Here is a 24,290-nt window from a genome sequence, read left to right on the forward strand (position 1 = left end):
TCAGTAAAACCCAGTTTACCATAAATACTTGACTCAATTTTTTAGTTGCTGATAAGCCCCAAATATTGAAGAGCAGACGTGTGAAAAATATTTGGAAAACAAACATATTTATTCTTTGCTCATTGCCTTTATAATTTGACACAGTTGCAAAACTGATTTTACAGCATCTTCCCAGAGAGTTATTTCCCTGGTCTTGAGAAACTAAATACTCTGAGACCTCCTTTATGCAATTAAGCAAATAGAAGAATTAAGTTTTTACTATATAGTTACCCCATTTTGCCAGGTCATGACTTTCAAAAATGTGAGGCAACATATTTTACTTCCACTATTTCTAACAGATAATACATAATGGAAATGCACATAACCAATTTTTGCAGGTTTTGTTCTTATTTTTAAATTCGATCACAATGATTAAAGTTACGTAACTTTTAAAACTAGAGCCAGACCAAGGGCAACGCTTCTCAAATACATTTTTCTAGCTACGTTATCAGATCTGCTTTTTCAAAGACATATCCTATTTTGTTCTGTAGGGGTATATCTTTATCAGTGCTTTCAGTGAGAAATATTTGCCTTTCCAGTTTAATAGTTTTAAACACCGAGTCGAAATTTGAGCAGGATCTGAATTAAGAACTTATTTGCAACTACACCAAGGGCATAGTTTGACTTCTACATTCTAACTCACCTCTGTATATTTTCCATTTTAATGGAACTTGAGAAGATGAAAAAAAGATAAAGGGAAATGTGAATAAATTCTCTCTCTCTCTCTTTTTTTTTTTTCTTTGCAGAAATAGGTATTCTTAAGAGGGACAATTTTTTGGTCCAATTAATTTACTTCCCCTATCAATCATGGACAAACATTAAAGAGTGATAAAGTTGATTCTGTGGACCCTCATAGTCAATTCCACAAGTTTTAGAAAATTATTCTCCATATATTTTCATGTGTCTTGGTGAGAGATCATGTCTTAGTAACATACAGGTTTTTAAGAAAGATGTTAATGGTTGAAATGGCCTCATCTATATATTGTAATGGAACTTTCTTCATCTGTGACTAGGGATAAGTTTGTTTAAAATGTAGTTTTTACATTTTTAAAAAAATTTGTGATATCCTCACAAGTAATGATTTTAGGTTTTGTCTGTCATATGATAGAGTAAGTCTCTGGATCTCCATTATTGCTGCAGTTAAAAAAACAGTAATTTTCTCTAAAAAATTATAAACATAATGCTTGTGTAAGTATATAACCTCTTCAGACTTGCAGATAAAAACGGATCTATCTAAAGTAGCTGAAAAAACATTGCAAACTTTCTTCCTTCACATGCATGCACATACCCTAAATATGACTGACGCTAGGGACACCTAAATCCACCAGCAGCAACTCAGCACAATCAAGTAAGGTTAATCTGCATGAGAGAAAAAAAATGTCAATAAACTTAAGCTGGAGAAAATCTGAAATTGCATTTGTACTTAACAGAGTCTCAGATTAACCACATTCATCCAAGCTGAATGTTGTTTAATTCAGCGAAGCAAATGAAGTTTATGTTCATCCTGAAACTCTATGTTCTAAGGTTTTGGCTAGTTGGCAGATAAGAAAGATTCCAGCTCCTTCCCCATTTGGGGTTCACTATATATAATTTTATAAATGAATTTCAGAATCATTTATGAACTCACTTTGTTAAACTTCTCATCATCAATTGTCATCCTGAAAGTTGGGGAAACTATAGAGAGGAAATTTAGTGGTACTCTAGAATCTGAGTGTAACTGTTGACATTCCTTCCCTCTGGTCAAATTTCTAAGGGAATTGAAGGGATGATACTTTTACAACTGAATTTTCCTTCCCTTAGTAGAGTATTTGTTACATACTAATCTTAATTATTTTGGGGAAAACCATCTTCAGTAAGATCTGTAAGGTAATTTTTTATTCCCTAGGGAATTTAATTAAATGGAGAACCACATTCCTTCACAATACTGTATCATACAGATTTCACCAGAAAGTACTTCCGGGGCCACCTTCACTTTGATATTCCCAGTATTTCCTTTTTCCAACCTCAGATGCTTATGCAGCACCTCACCCACTCTTTCTAAGATTTCCTTTGGTAATTTCAAATTCAAAGCCAATGATCTTTTCTCCAGAGTCAGAGAATATATTACCCTTTTGATGTGTGCCTTCCTGCATCTTCCTTTTATATTCCATAATGCTAATTTACTTCATTCAAATATAGAGAAACATCCTACTTGAAGTATCTATATCTGTATCTGCATCTTAAAGTGTCGAGAGCATAAAAAGTTATCTACATTTTCCAAAGAACTGGTTACATTTCAAATATATGTCTCAGAAATTGCAGTAGTCAACTTGCTAATAAGCAAGTGATTCATCTCGTTCTTTCAAACAGCCCAAATGCATAGTGACTCACCACAGACCAGCTGTTTCGGTCATGTAATCGCCACACTCAGAACTCTCGGTGTACAAATAATACATTGTTAAGGACAGGTTCTCTGCACTCACCGTGCTTGGGTTTGAGATCTGATTCTAGGACCGCTAAGATTAAACAGTAGTACCCATGTCATCAGTCTTGTTACGAGGAATAGTGAAATGGTCCATGTAAGAGGACTTGGCACAGTCTTGGCATATACAAGTATGTATCCACAGATCAATGTTTCAGTCTTTTACACTTGTACCATTTTTTCAAATATAGTAAATCAGTGATGGAGGTAGGCAACTTCTGATTTATAAACTGTTCCCTTTCCCCCCATTATATTGGTAGAGTTTTTGAGCTTTGATTAAAGTGTGCTATGTGACAAAGACAACTCTTAAGAAAGCAAGAGTTTGGTAGAAAGCAAGGGTAGTCAGGCTGAAGAATTAAACTCAGATTTTAAGGCCTTTAAGTATTTTTGTGTGAGTATAATCAATACTCATGAAAATATCCTAATTTTTTTCTATATAATAATATTTGATAGTAAAATGTTTCTTTTATTTCTTAGGGTGTAATTTACATTTGGTAAGATATACAACACTTAACCATATCATATGATTAATATTTATGTGTGAATATATATATTTATACATATGTATGTACACTCTAACAAAATCAAGATATAAAGCACTTCCTTTCACCTGAACTTCTACTGGACTCTTTTTTAGTCAAAATCTGCCCCCCAAGAGGTAACTTCTATTTAGGCTTCTATTATAAACAAGAAGTTTGCCTTTTTCTTGAATTTCATAAGAATAGATTCTTAGAGTACGTACGTTTTTTATTTCTTTTTCTCAAAATAATGGATTTGAGATTTATCCATATTGTAGTCTACAGCAATTTGTATGTTCTTTTTTATTTCTCTTCAGTATTCTACAGATTCTATTGACTCTAAACGATTTATTTATTTTCCTGTTCATGCATATTTGGGTTGTTTCCAGTATGGTGCTACTATGGTTATTCCGCTGTGAATCATTTTGTGCACATATATTCATATCTCTTAGATATATAGCTAGAAGTAGAATTGTTGGGCCATATGGAAGGCTTGGGTTTGTTAGACATCATCAAATGTCTTTCTGAATCATTAGGTTTAGTGTTTATAGTTCCACCAGTTGTTCCACATCCTTGTCAACACTTTGTATTGTTAGTCTTTTTAATTTAAGCATCCTGGTGTGTATGGGAAGATATTTCATTGTTATTTAGTTTGCACTTCCACAACTAAGGATGCTGAAGTTTTCCATATGTTTTTCTTCACAGCATCTATAGAGTCCACATGATTTTTTTAAACTTCTAAAAAAGCTATTATGTCTATTTATATTTATAGTCATTATAACATGAATATACAAAATAGTCAAGGACTGGCTAAATCTGTGATATATATGTTACTGTGGAAAATATATGAAAGTTGGGATACCTTGGTAGAAAAAAGTTATGGTAGACTCCATGAACTTAATTAGTAGGAAGGGAGGATTTAATCCATTCCTATTTAGCTGCAGAATGCCTTTAATTCAATTTAATCTGAATTTTGCCCTAAACATATGCAATTAGGAAATGTATTTATTCATTAAAAATGCTTTTCCATAGCAATTTTGTCTCAGTACTGCAAGTTTTTCCATTCATGTAATTTATTATGAGTAAAATGTTCCTTAAAAGCATTTGTTATAAAGGGGCTGATTTTTAACAGTCCAAATCATGGAAGGCTAATTTTTGAGCTTAAGATATAACTCTCTTTGCAAAATTAAAAATATACATATAACCTTGTGAAGTAAAATTAAAATACTAAATTTAGACATAAAGGAGGAAAATATAGCCAAAGCTGAAAACATATGGAGACTAGATTATGTTTTTAGAAAAGGAATATTTTAAGCATTGAAATGCTTGACAAAAATGTTCAAAATTAATTTAAAACAAAATTGTTCCTAAACAGAACGTTTAAAAAGAGTTTTCCTGAGATGCAAACAACTTTGAGGATACTACTAACTTCTTTCGATTATATGCAAACAACCAAAACAATCTACTAAAATGTCTTAGTACCAACAATTGATATACTGAGTAAACTATTATTTATATACTCTTCTATATGCTTTCAGTCAGAGTATTAGCGAAGTCAATTTAGGGATTCTTTTTTTAAAGAATAGTTTTATCAGCACATTAATATATGGAGCAAATTTAATATTGCTATGAGTCATCTAATTAAATTTATACTTTTAATGTAGGTGCAACTATTTAATATCATATTTGAACATCCCAGAATAATAATCAGACCATTTTTCTTCGAAGATGGTAGAGCTACAGTCTAACGTTGCTTAATGGACTTATCCTTTTTAGCTTCCTTACTAAATCATTTCATTAACAAATGTAATGTGACTTACTCATTCAAAAAAGAAACAAACAAACTCTTTTAATTCTAATCTCTGCACAGCCTGTTTCTAAAAATAATGTTTGCCATATGCCAGAGGAAGAAATTCTGATTTGTAAAATGTATCACTCAGAGAAAAATTCAGAGATAATTTATTTATGATTTTCTTTTATTTTTTTTTAAGATTTTATTCACTTACTTGAATTGAGAGAGAGAAAGAGAGCACAAGTCGGGGGTAGAGGGAGAGGGAGAAGCAGACTCCCCACTGAGCAAGAAGCCCAAAGTGGGACTGGATCTCATGACCCTGAGATCATGATCTGGGCCAAAGGCAGGCGCTTACCCAGTTGAGCCACCCAGGTGTCCCTATTTATGGTTTTCTAAAGCCTTCCCTACCCCTATTTTTTATTAATAGAAAGGCTAATTTGAAATTTAAAATTTCTAGGTGCATGTCTACCTATAAATATATCTTTCTTTGAATACTGAATCTGATATTTTTTCCTAGAAAAATTTACAATAAGTATCTCATTGCTAATTTTAATTGTAAATTTTATTTATACAAGTAATTGTAACAAAGACTTAATATACAACTCCTTTTTCCTCTTTATTGTCTTATACTCTAAAATAATTTTGACAGAATATGCACACTTCTTTTTCATTTCTAAAAATTAACCATGAGCTATAATGACCATTAATAAATTCAAAATGAAATGGCTATATATGAATTTGTCTTCCTTAGATGTTTGTTTATTTTTTATCTGTTGTCCCATTATATTGTTTGGTGTAAAGTGTGCTTTTTGCTCATCTAGAATATAACAGATAGTATATTATAAGCTTTATAAATAATTATTTAGGTATATACATATACCTAAATATATTACTAGATGCAATATATTGTTTAAGGTAATGCATTAAATGCATTATATACATATTATACTACCTAATGCTAAATATATTAACTAGGTTATATGCTATAAATATATAGATACATATAATATGCTAAATATAAATAAAATTACAAATGATATAGCATTATTTATTATTATATATTATACTTTAAAGCTTATTAAAATGATTCTTCAAAGTAATACTATTTAGTAAATGATGGATCATCTTTGACAAAGAAGTCTGGTTCGGTTTGAAATCTGAATATGCAAATAAATATTGGGTACGTTTCAAACTTGGTGAAATTAATTCTCTTGACTAATGACAGAGATAAGAAAGAAAAACAATGCATTATATTCTATTAGGATATCTAATAGCCAAAGCAATTTTAGATTAGATTAATTAGAAAAGCGTGGGCATCTTAATTATATCACTGTAGAAACAAAGCAATATCAACTTACTATTTTCAGTCAGGACAACAGATCAAATTAGACAGGGTATTTTGCTTCAGAAGATTTACACAAACAGATCATAGCATGAAAGAAGCTCGGGGATGAATTAGATTTTTGCAAAGATTAATTGCAACATTAACTAAACTAAAGTGTGAGGCAAGATCAGGCAAGTGGGTCTAATCAATTTTGAGTGAATTTAAAGCAGTAATATTTGATGGATTTGATTGTTAAAACATCTGTCACATATATTTCCCAGAGTTACTCCTGCTGCTTCATTGCCTCTCCCCAGAGAAGCCACTTTGGGCGTTCAACAATCAAGTTCAAGGTATGATTAGACCAGTGACAAAGCCATTGATTCTGAGAGCCACCAGGGCAGATGTTTTCAATTGAGTTAGACTTTATGTGAAAGCATAGTGGAATTAAAACTTTTACTGTTGTGTGTCCGCTTTAGACCATAAGAAAATGCAACTGCTTTTTTAAATTTCCAAATTTTCTAACCAGGAATTTTGATCAAAACCAAACTAACCTAACTAAATGCCAAAACCTAACCAAAATGCTAACATTGTATCTTCTTACTGGTACCTGCAGAACAGACTTACTCCACCATCCAAGAACTGTATGATGGAGAAATATTTACAGGTACAAATCTCTAATATATGATCTAAAAAGAAGTCACCTAGTTGCCAAATCTGAGTTCAAAAGTTTAAAAATTTCTTGTACTTCTTATATGGACTTTTGCTCCTTTTTGCTTTTACTCCCACTCTGAAACCACCAGCACCATCTCCCTAACCATATAATCAACATAATGAAGAGACCGCTTTGGTGTCTCACAGATGCCAATCCCAGGCCTCCAATGATAATACCGGTGACAATTTAATACAGTGACCAAGGACTCTGGATTTGAGGAATATCCCTGATTTTCATTAATATTATAACCATCTTTAACTTAAAACAATGGGTTTAAAGAATCATAGAATAATATCTCTCAGTTTCTTGTATTTTCTTTTCAGTTCTAAATAAATGAGGATGCATCAATCTATGGGCTCAAAAATATGGTCAGTTCAGATAAAAATAATTCCTCCTACCACCCACAAATTACGTGAGATAAGAATCCACAGTGGCAAAAGGATTATTAATGAGGATTGCTATACATCCTGATCTAATCTTTTCAGGTCTGTTTAAAATTCCTTCTTCAATATAATTCTGAATTTGAGGGTTAGGAATATGAGATGGGAGTTCTAATATACATCGCTTATTATAACCATTACTTCTGGCATTACTGATGCATGTAGATATTCATCTGTAACCTGTTCATTTTAGAATTACTAGTGTTGGTTTGTATTGCTTTCACCTTCTGCCTGTATCAAAGTTGACGCTGTTTGTTCATACTCATAGTATTTACTGAGAAGTTTCTTCTAAATGTATAGTTTACAGTTTTTGTTAATAATAACGTTAAGTATAATATACCCAGCCATTCATCCACTTACTTATATTTATTGAGTAATAATGGCAAATTCCAAAAATGTAGACAAAGTTACCAAAATGGGTAATTTAAAAAAAAAATGTGACATAGCTTAAAATATGCTACAGTTATGCCATGGGTTTATTACCAATTTAATTTATATGGGTGTATTTTAAAACCTATGAATTCACTTAGAATTAAATTTAAAATTATGTATGCCAAGTACTCATTAGGTACAGGAAAGAATTCTAATTATTCTTTCCATAGAACATACTCTCTAGTGAAAATAGATAAATAGTACCAGACAGAAGCATATCCTGGAGCAATGGAAATGGCTAAAGGTTTCTGTTTCACCACTTCCTAGGAAGCAAATTAAGTAGAAATTACTGAGATATCAACAGAAGTGTAATTAGGCAGAATAGATGCTAATGATCAATGGTAAAGATGGCCTATGAGTCAGCAAAATAGTAAGTAAAGTGAAGTGCTATCAATAAATATAAAGGTGTGATCTAAGTCAATTGAATAAAATGTGTTAGCTGAGCAACTTTAATCAAAAAATTCAATGCATGGTGCTAAAATGTTAGTAAGTATTAGAGCCTGAGTTTTTAGGTGAGAACTCCACCATTTCTACATGTTATTTAGATGCATTTTATTTTATTCTATTTTATTTTAGATGCATTTTAAATCATGTTCTGCACAAATTCTGGGGCTACTTCTTTTTATCATCTTGGAATTGTAAAATCTTTCTTACCCTTATGTAATATATCTTTAGGTAAATTTGGTTCACATAATTACTTAATAGTCTCATAATGAGTTCTCAAATCTAGAGGTCTACTGGTCAAAATTCCCAGCATCTGTATTGGCCAAAAAATATGTCTAAATCAGAAAACTGAATGGAAACGACTTTAAATAAGTCATAAGCTCCCTTCTTGGCCACAGTTCCCAACATTCACTACTGGGCACTTTATATTAATATTCATGTTAATTTCCTGGCCCTATAGGTATTTTTATTTAGAACTTCTGGACTTAAATTTTGTCCTATTGGGAACCGATCATTACTTCACTGAAATTCATGTGTGTGTATATAAAATAGTATATGCATACATTCAGAAAAAATGTGAGGTGTAGTTTCTACTTTCAAGCCCTAAGTTGCCTCTGACTTTCAGCCTATTTTACTTAAAAGTTAATAGTTGATTCTGATTCCAAATTAGGTTTCTTTTCCATCTAACACAGTTGCTACCTCAGCCCTTGTTTAGTTCCAGACAATATATTTTGATGGATTTCTTCTATAAGTTCTCTGTTTTTGCCAAGTAATGGGGCTCTCCATGGAGTTGGTAGTTCAAAGGAAAGTAATTTTATTTGGATTCTGATTGCTCATTTAATTGGCTAACACCCACATCCAAACTTTCCATAAATTTATTATGAAATTTATCATTGTCAACTTGGGTTTCTCTACAAGTAACCACATCTCTCTAAATTATCATAGCCATTATAATTCAACCTCAGTGAATTTTTCAACTGAGGCTAGATTGTTAACTTCCATAATGCCAGATGCAGCTAATTTTGTTCTAAATATGAAGCTTGGAGTCCATACAAACAACTTAATCAGTCGCTTCACTTCAGTTAGAGATTTGTTTTTGTTTTTGTTTTGTTGTTGTTTTTAAATTGCCTTGGCATTCCCACAGACCTGGTCTATCATCTGCTTCAAATCAGCCTATGGTGATTAATAAGTTCCAGTTGAATTCACCATTCTGATGGTAACATCACATGCTGTAAAGCAATCTCTTTGGAATCCAAGGACGTTACTGTTTGTAGGAAGAGGAGATTGCAAAACATCATGACCTTGTCATGCCCTGTTGGAAGTGGATCAGCTGCCAGATATTTATTGACAGGACTCAAGACTTAAGAGCTCTGTTCTCCAGAACTGACAAGGTCAGAGCAGCTCACAGGTAATAATGAAACTAATTCAAACAGTTGTGCTTACATGATGGTTTGACATATGTCTTCCTCCTGCCTGGCTTTTATGAATGACCAACCTCTATACAGGCCAAAATGAACAATGTACCAAAATGACCATGGCACAGTTTCACTTTATCAAACTAATATTGATATCAGCATACAGTTTTATGTTCGTTTGGGATTCTTGGATTCCACATCTCTATGTTGGAGGTAGATATACATATTTACCTCTAAGTTTATGTTTTCCTGTAAAATATTTTTATAATAATAATGGATTTCCATGACATCATTCAGATAGCAACATAGGTCATTTTCCATTTTATTTTCCTTCACAGTGAGACAAACTACTATCTACCCATGGACAAGACACCATTGTGACAATCCCAGAAACCTGTGGCAAAGCTAAAGCACCCCTTGGACAATAGAGAATAAAGACCGCATTAGAAAGGTAAGAGGGGAGACTATATTCTGACCACACTGCTCCTTCCATAGGCCAGCACAGTACACACAGAAAGGGCACCCTGGGTCTACGGTTTTTCCAGTGCGTGTGTGGGGGAAGCTCAAGGTGGATGCCTAGTTCCCCTGTCGTTGCAGGCTGCTTTCTGGGAAGCTCAGTTGGGGCTCACCTCACCTCACAGAAATCACTGGAGGAATCTGGAGGACTCAATCACAAGGTATCAAGTACAGATGGAGAAAGAGGCTGGGCTTACAGAACTCAGCATTCGGATCTTGGCAGACCATATTCTTGCTTTTAGGATTACCCTAGTGGGCATGCCATCTGCAGAGCTGAGCCAATGGCCCCACATGGTCAGGAAGTTCAGTCAGCAGTTCTAATTGGAGTCCCCAGCCAATGAACTTTATTGGCTCTGGAGCACATTCTACAGTCCGACATAGGCTATGTCCTTACCAGATCATACGTTACTCCAAAGCCCTACTCAACACCAAAAATAATGATAATAATCATAAATGACACAATTAAGAAATAGACAAAGAACCTAAATAGACATTTTTACAAAGAAGATATTCAAATGGCCAGTAGGTATATGAAAAAGAGTTCAACATCATGAACCAATAGCAAAACACAAATCAAAACCACAGTGAGGTATCACCTCATATCTGTTAGAGTGGCTACTATCAAAATAACAAGAGATAACAAATGCTGGTGTGGATATGGTAAAAAGGGAATCCTTGTGCACTGTTGATGGGAATGCAAGCTGGTGCAGCCATTACTGGAAACAGTATGGAGGTTCCTCAAAAAGCTAAAAACAGAACTGCCATACTATCTAGCAATTCAACTTCTGGAAATACGTGCAAAGGAAATAAAATCACAATATTGAAGTGATATCTGTACTGCATGTTTATTGTAACATTATTTACAACAGCCAATACATGGCAACAACCTAAGTATTCATCAGTGGATGAATGGATTAAAAAATGTAGCTTGTGTGCATGTGTGTGTAATGAAATATTCAGCCATAAAGAGAAGGAAACCCTGATATCTGTAGCAACATGAGTGAACCTTGAGAACATTATGCTAAGTGAAATATGCCAGACAGAGAGAGACATACACTGTATGCTTTCACGTAAGTGTAGATTCTAAAACAACAACAAAACCAGATTGGTAGTTGCCAGGGATTAGATGGGGGGAGAAAGGACAGAGAAAATCGGTGAAGGTGGACAAATGGTACAAACTTTAAATTTCAAGATGTATAAGCACTGAGGATATAATGTACTACATAATGACTATAGTTAATAAAACTGTACTGTATATTTGAAAGTTGCTAAGAGACCAGATCTTAAATGTTCTCACCATAAGAAGTAATAATAATAAAGATTGTAACTGTCTAGTGATGGATGTGTTAACCAAACTTATTATGATAATCATTTACTATATATATATGCATATATATATACACACACACATATCAAATTATTACATGATTCACCTTGAACTTCTATAATGTTATATGCAAATTATATCTCAACAAAGCTGGAAAAAATAAAAATTATATAAATTACACACACACACATACACAAACTCAAAGTCATTCTTATTTCGTGGTCCTTCCATTTATGCCATCACTTTTTATTTTTCCAGATAGCATTTTCACTGGTTAAATGCATACCCTTGCTTTATTGTTAGCATCACCACCCCAGAAGACAGGGATAGATTTGAGATAAGCGTTGCCATGCCTAAGAAAAGTTACTCCCTAATTAATCAACCTACATAGAAGACACCTGCCTGGACACTTTAAATCTGGTTTATACCATTTATAAATCTAATTGTGGAAAGTTGAGAAGACAACTCTACTTGTTTATCATGGGATACCCAGATAGTTTGGATTTTCATTGTTCCTTATATCAGCAAAAGTATTTTGAAAGTCCACATAAGAACACAAAGACAGTGGTCATTAAAAATTATATGACTATTATTTTTACATAATGACTGAAGGCATATATATGTGAGCTGAGAAAATGCCAAATCTATAACCAGAGATGAGCATTATGGAGTGATCTTCCCTGATTTCATCATTGACCATCCAGTATAATGGACTGCCACTAGGAGAGGAAGATGCCATTAGAATTCCACTGATTTATTTATAAGTTCCAGCATGAAGCTCCTTCATTAGTGAGGGCAGAACATGGAAAGCAAAGCAAAGATATGAAGTGTTACATGCTTATTAATAACCATCAGACCCAAATGGTGATTGGGGTGGCTGACCAAAAAACAACTATAATACACAAGGGTAAAAGTTCTTTATGAGTAGTAAGCTCCTGAATACAGCCTTTGTCACTCATAAGTATAAGCTCAACCAAAGGGGTATCCATGTAGGAAAACTTGAAGACAATTGAGTAAGTTACTTATAGTATAATTAAAGTTAGAAGTTGAGAAGGTGGTGATGCATCATTCCTAAAAAAACATTCCAGTGTCAATAGAATAACATTCTTCAATTAAAATAATTACCCATTTAATTGAATTATCAATTGGTATAATCAATAATTGGTATAATCAATTAATTATTGATTATATATATTATATATATTGATTATATATATTATATAATCAAATAATTGGTATAATCAATTATTTGTCAGTGGACATTCTATGAAATAGGAACCTCTCTAATGTGCCTTTCTCCCTAATTTGCTACAAAGAGGAACAATCAGATCATCCACACATAGTACAGGGAACTGCTCTTAATGGAAGGAAAACATTAAACAGACCTTGAGGAACAATTTGAGATGCCAAACTGTAAAGGTTCATATGCAATACAGGCCACTTCACCTTAAAAATTACTCAATTCGGACGTGGTTGACTGAAGAGTACATTGGGATCTGCCATAAAACGTCTAAACTCTCTCGCACTTTTGAAATCTTACATAATCACAAAAGAAATATATATTTGAAAAATGATTTTGCCACCCAATAAAGTAGTTTAAATAGATGTGACAAGCTGAAAAAATAATTTCTAGCTACCTCATCAATGACCCAAACCAATTTTGGGAACACACACATACACTGGTGAATTTAAGAGATTAACAGACACATCTCCTAACTAAAAAATGAATTATCTTTTAATCCTAACCAATTTGTGAAAAATCCTTTGAAAATCTAATAAAAGCTCCATATAAAAAGTACTTTGGGACAAACATATCATACATGTATTTTCAGAGGTGTCACCATTTCCTAAAACACAGGACAGACCCTTTAAAACAGCATTTAAGGGATGCCCATGTGGCTTAGTCGGCTAAGTGTCTACCTTCCATTCAGGTTGTGATTGCCGGGCTCTGGGATGGAGTCCCACATCGGGCTCCTTGCGCAGGGAGCCTCCTTCTCCTTCTGCCTGCTGTTCTCCCTGCTTATGGTCTCTCTCTGACAAATAATAAAGAAAATCTTATAAAAAATTTAAAAACTACCGATCCTTCTGTGAGGGTTGCTGGGGGGAGGGGGTTTGGGAGAAGGGGGTGGGATTATGGACATTGGGGAGGGTATGTGCTTTGGTGAGTGCTGTGAAGTGAGTAAACCTGGTGATTCACAGACCTGTACCTTTTGGGATAAAAACATATGTTTATAAAAAATAAAAAATTAAAAAAAAAATAAGAAAAAATTTCAAATATAAGTGAAATCATACGGAAAAAAAAATTTAAAAACTAAAGTAGCACTTAAGATGAATCAGACATTTTTAAACAGTATATGTCAAAATAGAACACAATGGAGGAACAGTCTCATTTCATTTATGTAGGAACTGAGTCTTGATGAGATTAAGTGACATTTCCAAGTCACAGGAAATAATTGTGCCAAACCTTGATTCAGGACTCAGTCTTAGTCACTATAATCTGCTATGTTGCCAAGAGTTTGTTCTTCAAATCCCATTAGAATTACATTTTACTGTGTAATCATCAACACTCTGCATTTCTGGTATTTAGACACAAATCAGTGATACTTTATACATCATTTTGGTATGTGTAGAAAAAAGGAAAAATGGGAGTCAGGAACAGAAGAAGAAAAGAAGGAAGCAGGATGGGGAAGAAGAGAGAAAGGAAGGAAGAAAGAAAAGAGAAAGGAAAATCTCTCTCTATATATACATATATATAATTTTTTCAAATAAAATGTGTGTAAGTATATAAATATGTCTATCAGTTGTACAAAATACATGTATTATCGTGTTTATACACACGAATTAACTCTGAGATAGATATAATTTTAGAGTTTTGAGTGATATAAACATAGGCGTGAAGCCAAACACTGAGTGGATTTAATATGAACACTAATAACTCGTGAATGCCTAACAGGAGGTGAATATCAGAGCTGTGTGTGTGTGTATGTGTGTGTGTGTGTGTGTGTGTTTTCTTACAGATGACTTTTGTGATTCTCTTATAGCTTTTTAAAACCATTCACAAAAGAAAAATGTACCTCTTTTTTGCCTTGGATCATCACCATTAATTGGAGCCTGAAGTTCAGTGTCTACAGTAGGCACAGAGATAGAGACAGAAAGCCTTAGTAATGGCCACTCTATCTCTTCCTGAGAAAATGAAGAAACTTGCTTGCCGTCTCCTAGGGCTTTACAGCCTTCATGACTAATAACACCGAGAGCCTATGCACAACACCAAGAGATCAGAAAGAGAGTATGCATGCCACAAGAGAAGTAGGTAACATTTGAAATATTTTACTGGATCTAGGGAGTTCCATCCAAACCCTTCTCCCTTCAGAGCCACATGAGCTTTACTCCTGCCCCTGGGGGTGTATTATTGGGATCAATGTTATTACAGATCCAAAAGGAAGGGATCTCTCAGTTTAACAGCAGGTTCAATCATGTATTGAATGTTTTGCCTTCAATAATCCATTATTTAATTAAAGAATAATGACTTCTTCAGCACTTTAATTAGTTATCTGAGGTCTGAGCATCAAGAAGCCAAACTGCTGAGGAAATAGGAGAAGACGACTCAGTGGGAAGCCTGCCAAGTCACCTCTCATACCTGTACCCTTGACAGCATTCCTTATACTTAACCTAAGTCTAGTCACAATCCAGTTGTTTCCAGCAGAGGCCAATTTTATTTTCCCTAAAGCTATGTACCCTTGGCTTCTGTAAAACACAAGAGGTATCCTAAGGACAGAGTTTCCTTTCCCTGCTGAGAGGTCTTCATAGGCAGCCTCCCTAGATGTTGGTACCAGACAAAGAAATTAAAACAAAGGCAAGTTGACCACTTCCATTCCTATTTTTTATAAAGAACCTTGTGCTAAAACAACTCCTCACTGGAGAACCATTCAGACTTGCCTGTGAATATATCAGGTGCACATCCATCCTTCTGCCCTCTCGAACTCTCCCATTTGTCTTTTCAAGGCTAACACCACTCCAGAAACAAATGCTTTTAAACCATCTCTCGTGTGCTTATTGTCAAAGTTCTGAGAAAAACAACAGAAAAAGGATGTAATTAAAGGAATAATGAGCAGACATGCAGTGTTTAATTAGAAATGAGTTGATCTTGAATCTCACCAAAAGCCAAAAATAATCATTGGTCTATTGCGAATTACTTACTCATCTCTAATATCCCTGGCCTCTTTGCCCACAATAAGCAAAACAGTACAGTGCTGCCATCCTGACTACAAAAAGAGGCAAGTTGGATTATCCAAAGAGGAGATCCATAATTCTTAGCTGTGTCCACTGAATTTGTAGCTAAAGTATTTTGTTTTAAAATATAATATTTCATCATGATGATGAAATGACTTCTTTTCCCTCCAGAGAAGGCCATGCCATTTCAGCTTGTCTATTATGCAGAAGAAGCATTCATTCGTGTTGCCTGTGAATGCTCTGTTGTAGTGTGTAACACAGAAGGCTTGAGCACAAGAATAGTGTCAAGATGTGCATGCATTGGGAAACTAAAGGATATTTACACATGGCTAGAGGAGCAATGTTAGCTGTGTCATGGAGAGTCCTGCCAAATCCAGACAGCAGGTGTTAACAATAAAAAACCACATCTTGGAAAATCTGCTCATCTGCTTTTCTATTTGAGTTATAACACCATGAAAATAAAAGAAATGTATTTTTAAAAACTGCTTCTCATGGGATAAAAGCTACCAATATATATTTTTTATGACTCTGATAATTTTATCAGATTGTGATACACAGTGGTTGGGCAATACAGGTTAATGAAATTACAGGAAAAACAAAAAATTGAAAATCTGCACTAGGTGACCAGAGTGAGTTTTCATCATGTGGTCACACTCATTGACAATCCCAGGAAAAAGATCCAAATATTAAACTTAAAGAAGGACTTCCCCCAAGATCTCACTCAAATAAAATTAAGGGTGAGTTATAGTATATCCCACCTCAGAACTCTCATTTAAGAGGAGAAAAAGACACTTAAAAAATAACAAAAACAAGTGCATGGTTTATTTCAAAAACCTAGAGAAATTTATCAGTGTAACATAATGAATCAAGAAACAGTCTCCTGTAGGTTACAGATAGTATCAAAACTTTTTAGAAAGGTGACCCAAGAGAAAAGGGTCATATTTCAAAGACAAAGTGTGACTCATTGTTTTTTTAAATTGCCACTCAATCATGCAAAATCTGGGATCAAGAAGGGAAAAAGTCTTCAGAAGGTTGTAAACATTTTTACTCTTGTCTCTTAGGAGAACACTTGGTCGTGATAAGGCATAAGAAAGATGGTAGCATCTAGTTCCCAGAAAAATTTGTAATTGGAAAACTGACAAATACTTTATATTCAAAAAGGTCAGCTCTATACCAAAAGTACTGTTGTCAAATCTTTTTGAGCTCTCTTATTAAAAGTAAAATAGCCCTATTTAACCTTTTCCAAGGTCCCTTCCTTATAGTTGAATCCAGATTCCTTATATAATACCTAAAGTCATTAAAAACCCCACGGATATGAGAAGCCTAGACAAGCAGGCAAGTCTGAACCAGAGGTAAGCTGGTAAATATTATCAACTATCTTGGTTTTGGGTTAGAAATGTGAAAGCCCCCACTAGTAGCATTTGCCAATTTCCTTGGTGATCAAAAGTCCTACTATGATTGATTTCAAGTTACCAACTAAATGACACCTGGGGCTGGGAAGAGATACATAGAAACATATCTTATATAGTATGTCTATCATAGAGATTCAAAAAACCTCAAGAACGTGGATCCTAGCACAATGTAGTGAAAATAATTAGAACGTTGTGAGTTATAAGTAGTTTTTACATTGATTTTTATATAATGCATTTAAATGTAGGTTTATATAATTTAATTTTAATAATGGCTGTGCTTAGCTATCAGCTTGCCAAAATCCTGAAAATTTACCAATTGGCTCTTACAAGCTGCTATCAGATGGCTGTAACACATTGCTGGTTCTGACTGAGTTCCTGTCCCTGAGCTCTTGGTCTTGTGGATTCTAGGTGTTAAAATGAATTCAGGCAGATTTTTCCCAACAAGTTTAGTGCTTTAGATCTGCGGTGTTAAGAGAGAGGATGGTTCCTAGTTCTTAGACTCTCCTTGGAGCATCTAATAGAAACTATAGAATTCCAGCTTCAGAAAATTGTACCTCCACAAATATTTACCAAATTTTGCTTATATTTTCAAGGAGTTGGTGCCTGTCCCCTTCCCGTTCCCACAGCCGTGAGTGGATGAGCATGCAAGCGATGAGGAAATGGCTGACAGGACCGTTAGAGGAAAAAGGGGGACAGGGAAACCTCATCAAAGGACACTGACGCACAATCTTACAAAAGTTATTTCCATCCAATTAGTTATTAAGTATCTAACTTAGAAATAAGAAACTGACTGGCTAATCCATTTGGGTGTGGAATGAGTTTCCTATTTCACAAAATACCACAAACTGGTGGCCCCAGACAATAGAATGCACTTCTCACAGTTCTGAAGGCAGGAAGTCTTAAATCGAGGTGTTGGCAGAGACACGCCTCTGCTGAGACTCTGGGTGGAATCCTTCCTTGCCTCTCACTAGCTCCTGCTGGTGGCCATCGGTCCTAAGCATTCCTGGCTTATGGCTTCATCGCTCCAGTCAGTCTCTGTCTCTGGCATCGTGGAATTCTCCCTGTGTCTCTGTGTGTCCTCTTAACTGCAAACAAGTTAGGCTGGTTTAGGAGCTTCTCATACTGCAGTATGACCTCATTTTCACTAAGGACATCTGCAACAACCCTATTTCCAAACAAGGTCACATTCAGGGGTACTGAGCACTAGGCTTCCACATATCCTTTTTTGGATGACACGATTTAAACCTTAACAGATGTTTAAGTTAATAGTTTAATAAATTATGGATGATAATGATTGCTCCTATATTTGAGGTCTTCTTACCTAAAAGAATTTTTTAGGTCAATGTCATCATTTCATTGTTTTGAAAGGGAGCAGATTTGTATTCCCATATAATAGAGAAGGAAACTGACTTACTGAAAGAAGAAAAAAATAAATGCCCCAGATTATCCAGTATAGCAAAGAAGAGCCTAGAATTTTGCCAGATTTAAAGCTAGGATTCTTTGTAAAGCTCAAGTTCACTTTCTTCCTCTTTGAAACCTTTTGTTCAATGCCAATCTGGGTACGTTCTATTAACAGAGTAGCCTAACAATGAAGTGAAATGTTCTTACTCCCCAGATCACCTAACCTCATGCATAAAAAAGTACATTTTGCTTGATGCCTTCAGTGACACAAACAGTTTAAACCTACAATACATCCACTGTTTCTCAGCTAATTTTTCCTATTTTAAGCATATTTTATAGTTAGAGCCATGTTATTTTTGAAGCCAGAGATAAACATACAAAAATTGTCATTGCTCCAAAAAAGAAACTAGTTTTTAAAATGGATCAGTTAATATGTAGGGTTTCCACCCAGCACATCATGGGCTTGAAAACTAAGGCAAGTTACATTCAGTCTCTTTACACTTGATGGCTATTGTGCACCCTCTATGGGAAAAAACCCCCAATGCAGCTGGGTTTAAAAATCTGGAAATTTCACATTTGTCTCCTATCCTCTTTTAGTCAATGATGCAGGAATCTGACATGATACTGGTTTCTCAACCATTCTTTGCATACTGCTGTTAGTGTGTATGACAAACATTTAATTCCTAATTTGGGCTTTCTTGAAACAAGGAAAACTAGGAAAATTTTAGAGCTACAGTAGTTTAGTAAACACTATCCTAAGAAGAGAATGTATTCATCTGAGATACTCTAAAGCAGGGATCACTGCTGATAGAGACGGCAATGTGACAGGAAGTCAAAGTTTATGAAGAGTTTCACAAAACTTTCTCAAAATGTTCATGAGAATGACTGAAACTCAATTATTTTCTTCTGGTGACAATTCTCACCCCACAAACTAAGGATCTGTTATACTGGAGTCCTAAAAGATAAGCACTGGTTTTAATGGAATGACTTTGGAGCCTGAGCTAAATACCTAACATGGAAACTTATTTCATTTTCCAATAGGTTTATTGAGCGAAAGCTGCTTTTCAATCTGAACTCAAATCTGCCCCCATGATTCCTCTATGCATTAGAAATTTTATTCTCAACTCCTGAGCAACACAGACTCAATCTAATTCTATTTTTCACATTAGCACACCCACCATTTCTCAGTTCATTTGTGTTCAGTAGTTTAGTACTGGCTATCTTCCATGTGCCAATACCACCCCAATGATAAGGGACCAGAAATCCGGGAGAGAAAATCTCTTTTAAGGAGTTTGGCCTAGTGCCATTCTGGCCAATAGAACTTTCTGCAATAATAGAAATATTCTATATCTGCGCTGGTCCATACGGCTACCAATAGCCACATGGAGCCACTGAAAATGTGAGAAGTGATAGGGTCATAAAAACACTGAATTTTTAATTTTATATAATTTTATTTAAGTTGCCGCATATGGTTATGGCTACTGCAATGGACAGTGCAAGTCTGGTAAAATAGACCCTTACATGACCTAATATGATAATAAATACATTGCTCTTTGCAGAGAAGAGTTGAATGGAGAGACTAGGTAGCAGCCGTGTTAGTTATCCTGAGGAGGAGATGTCTGAGCTGGGTCTTGGTGCTGGTGATGAAGCCAGGTGATGGACGGGAGAAAGAGTTCAAGGAAAAACAAAACAAACAAAAAACAAAAACCAAAAACAACAAAAAATCATAAAGAGACACAAATGAGCCTACTAAGAACAAAGAATTCCAGTACTAGTTTGGACATAAAATCTGGCTGTGTGATGTTGAGTATAAACTCCATTTTCTTCATGGGCTTCAAAAAATTTGTTTTTAAAACATATTGTATACACAATTTGTTCTGATGTATAGAAAAAAATGTGATACGCTTTCTTTCCTTATTTGAATACCATGCTTCAAAATGTGCATCTGAAATTCAAATTGATGTTCATGGCAGAAAAAATGGCTCAATTTAAGTTTACATTTAATTAAAACAATTCTATAAATTCTCAGCCTAACTGCTAATAAGTCAAGCCTCTCCTATTGTAATTGGAAAATGTGAGTTTCTGAACAAAGATGTAGGATTTTATGGGTGTATTACAGTTTGTTTAGATAACAATAATTTAAAAAAAACATAGTTTAGCCTTTGGAGACTTTTTTTTTTTTAATGTTGAATAAGTCTTCTTTGGATAAATTCTGGATTAAATTTTCTATCCAACTTTGTGTTGCATTTTAATTATGAAAAGCAGTCCACATCAGTGTTAAAAGACAAGAATCTAATTAGGATGGGAAAGGGACAGAGCCCTGCTGAGAGCTGTCAGAGATGGCTGAATATCAAGGTGAGTATCAAGGTGAGTCATCAGGTCTAGGATTCCCGAACTATCTTTTCAAGTACACATTTGGTCTGTGCCTTCCTCAGTTACTCAAGGAACACACTGTATATTTGTTTTAATTCAACACACAATATATTTTCCTGACGCTTTTCTTTTGGTTTGGCTTTTTGCTTTTGTTTTTAACCAGCTGCTACTGTGGACTCTGAGATACAAAAGTGTAAAGATGAGACTTGGCTCATCTTCTGAAGAGCCTGAGAAACCGGTATATGTGAATAAAGTGACAGCCTTGTCCATAGCTGTATGCTGTGTGTCTTCATCAAAAATTGTTGTCTACTGAAATGTGCACAACGTGGAACATCATGAGTCAAATGAGATTTCAGAAGAATGGGGAGGGACACAGAGAGACAAGGAGAAAGAGGAGAGAGAATATGTGTGTGTGTGTGTGTGTGTGTGTGTGTGTGGTGCGCGCGCGCGCACACATTTCTAACTTCAGAGAGTCAAAGCAAGAAAAAGGTGATTGTATTTGAAGGGAAAATAAAGTAGAGAACATGGCAGGGGATGGTGAGACAGGACTTACCTCTTCAAAACATGAAATAATTGTCAAGATCTTGTTTTGACTGTGAGGGTATTTAATCAATTTATATGTGATTTTCTTAGCAATCATTAGTGTCTGCATTATTGTCTCCATAGAATAACATGATGGTATCAAGGAAAATAATGGAAGATGTAGAATTAAAGATTTCTGGGATTTGAAATAAACTATCCATTAAGAATAACTGCTCACATACAATTTCTCAAAAATATTTAATGAACATGAAGTTAAGATGTATTGATAAATATATCCAAAAGATTCATCTAAGCAATTGTTATTCTACTTCAAAAGCAGTTTATCTAAACCAAAATGTAAATCCCATAAAGATTTATGAAACTTTTCCTCAAAACATGCAATTTATGGCAAGTATTGTTAAAGTCATTCTTTTAAACAATAATGTGACTAAAATATAATTATGGAAAACAATTATTACATCCAATAAAATTTCTTAAAGTATACTTGTAAAATACTGAGGTTGTTGAATGGTGTTGTATGGTATATGCATTTTGTGATTTTCATGCTGTGACCCATGGCTATGCAGTAATAAAGTATGTTCCCCTAACAATGCAATCTCCCTATTCCTCTGCCCAAAGAGCTTCCATCTGACGTGGGGATAAATAGGATAAGAAAAATACTTTTGGGTAGTGTCAAAGATAATCAAAGTCAGACGTTAACTAGTTAAAGTGGTGTTGACAAGCTTTACTCAGTAATAACTATTGCAGTAGGGAAGAGAGCTCAGTGTGAAATCAACCCAACTTCATTGAAAGAGAAGACAGCCTTTTGAAAGGCTGGGATGTGCTGGGGGAAAGGCAGTACAGGACAGAATGGGAATTTCATCCATATGGCTAGGTCATTTGGATTTGTTAACTGGCACTTAATCAAAGTTAAGCTCCCACACTTCCCCAGAGACTGGGAGATGGGCCCTATTTTCAGGTGTTGACTGGAACAAACAGCTAGGAGCTTCATTAGGTAGGAACTTTAGGGGCCTGGAGTTGCCACCCTAGGTTCTCAGCTTTGAAATGTGAGAGATTATGTTAGTGTTTAAGTTTCTATAAGAATTTGAACAAAGTTGTTATGTGCCAAGTGTTCTTTTGTATTTCTCAGTAAAAAGGATACAGCAGCAGAGGAAGGACACTCTAGTTTAAACAGTAGATGTGGATTCTCTAGAAGCTGATCAGTCTCCATAGAGAAGGGATGAGAGTCAATTGGACCGGGACCTGATCTTTGCATGTCCAGATCTTCTTCTGACCTTCACTAGGTGGTAAGGAGAGGAGACTGAGGGGAAGGGGAATATAGAGGGAGTATTAACTAAACAGTGTTAGGGGATTCGCAAAAACAGGTTCTCGGGAATCATACAAAGTAGATATTACTTTCAACATTTTATGGGAGAGGAAATGGAAATACAGCGAAGTTAAATTTCTTCTTGAGATTAAGCTGTTAATAGTCTGAGCTGAGATAAAAGTCGTGTCCATGTTTACTATCTCTTGCTGCTTACTCTAAACCTCCTATCCTGACTTTTGGTTAACAGAGAGAAGTGAGTTGGGGGAAATCAGACAGGGAGACAAACCATGAGAGACTGTGGACTCTGGGAAACAAATTGAGGGTTTCAGAGTGGAGGAGAGTGGGGGGTTAGGTGAGCTCAGTGGTGGGTATTAAGGAGAGAATGTATTGTATGGAGCACTGGGTGTGGTGCATAAACAATGAATGCTGGAACACTGAAAAAAAAAATAAAAATAAAATAAATAAAATTTAAAAAGAGAGAGAGAGAGAGAGAGAGAGAGAGAGAGAGAGGACTTAACATGTACTATAAAAGACCAAGGAATTCTAGGGTATCTGGCTGGCTCAGTAGGTTAAGCCTCTGCCTTCAGCTCAGGTCATGATCTCAGGGTCCTGGGAAAGAGTCCTGCAGCATGCTTTCTGCTCAGTGGAGAGCCTGCTTCCCCCTCTCTCTCTGCCTGCCTACTTGTGATTTCTCTCTGTGTGTGTCAAGTAAATAAATAAAATCTTTAAAAAAAAAAAAAAAGGCCAAGGAATTCTCTATCACATATTCACTTAAAGCAGTTCTGGGTCCATGTTAGATGCTGAGCAACAAATGGCTGACAATGGAGGTGTTTGTCTCCTTAAATAATATTTTCATAGACAGCTAATTAAATTCATACTAATTCTGTTGCTACTTGGAAGTCACCCTGTTTAGGTGAGTTTAATGTCTTAAAATGTTACTGCTTTAAAATACATTTGGGACCCATGTTTGGTAAATAAGGATTTGCTATGGAAATATTTATTATTATTATTTTTTTTAAGATTTTATTTATTTATTTGACAGAGAGAAATCACAAGTAGACGGAGAGGCAGGCAGAGAGAGAGAGGGAAGCAGGCTCCCTGCTGAGCAGAGAGCCTGATGCGGGCCTTGATCCCAGGACCCTGAGATCATGACCTGAGCCGAAGGCAGCGGCTTAACCCACTGAGCCACCCAGGCACCCGGAAATATTTATTATTTGTCATTGCTATGACTATTACTGGATAAAAGACAAGGCACGAGACAAAAAAAAAAAAATCTCAAACCATCTTTCTATGAGAATGTCCCCATTCTCATAGAAAGAACTAATTGCCTAATGAATGTTAAAAACAAAATGAACAAAGAAACAAAAACCTTCATGGAGTAATCAGATTTATTAGATTTATTTGCAGTGAGAAATTTGATCCACTGAAACCTTTCTTAAATAAATTTGGTACCTTGGCTACTAGAAGTATGCTGTTTATTAAATTACAGAAGAGTCAAAAGGTTTCTAATTAAAACATTTAATTAGAATTTTTTTTCCAACTGAATTTAATTTACATTATGTAAAGCAAAAACTATATCTGCAACTAATTTTATATTAACTGCCA

The 24,290-nt window shown here is 35.0% G+C and overlaps 1 protein-coding gene and 1 long non-coding RNA gene across 4 annotated transcripts in view; one reads left to right on the top strand and one right to left on the bottom strand.

Moving 5' to 3' along the window:
• DCC (DCC netrin 1 receptor) overlaps nucleotides 1–24,290 on the bottom strand; it is a 1,159,911-nt gene that overhangs the window by 501,897 nt on the left and 633,724 nt on the right. The gene's annotated exons all lie outside the window — the stretch shown is intronic.
• On the top strand, nucleotides 9,320–10,737 carry LOC116571913. Its single transcript, XR_004278044.1, has 3 exons — nucleotides 9,320–9,570; nucleotides 9,916–10,028; nucleotides 10,175–10,737. It is a non-coding gene; the product is annotated as an uncharacterized LOC116571913 (long non-coding RNA).

The sequence above is a fragment of the Mustela erminea genome, chromosome 13 (assembly GCF_009829155.1).
Source record: "Mustela erminea isolate mMusErm1 chromosome 13, mMusErm1.Pri, whole genome shotgun sequence".
Taxonomy (NCBI): Eukaryota; Metazoa; Chordata; class Mammalia; order Carnivora; family Mustelidae; genus Mustela; species Mustela erminea.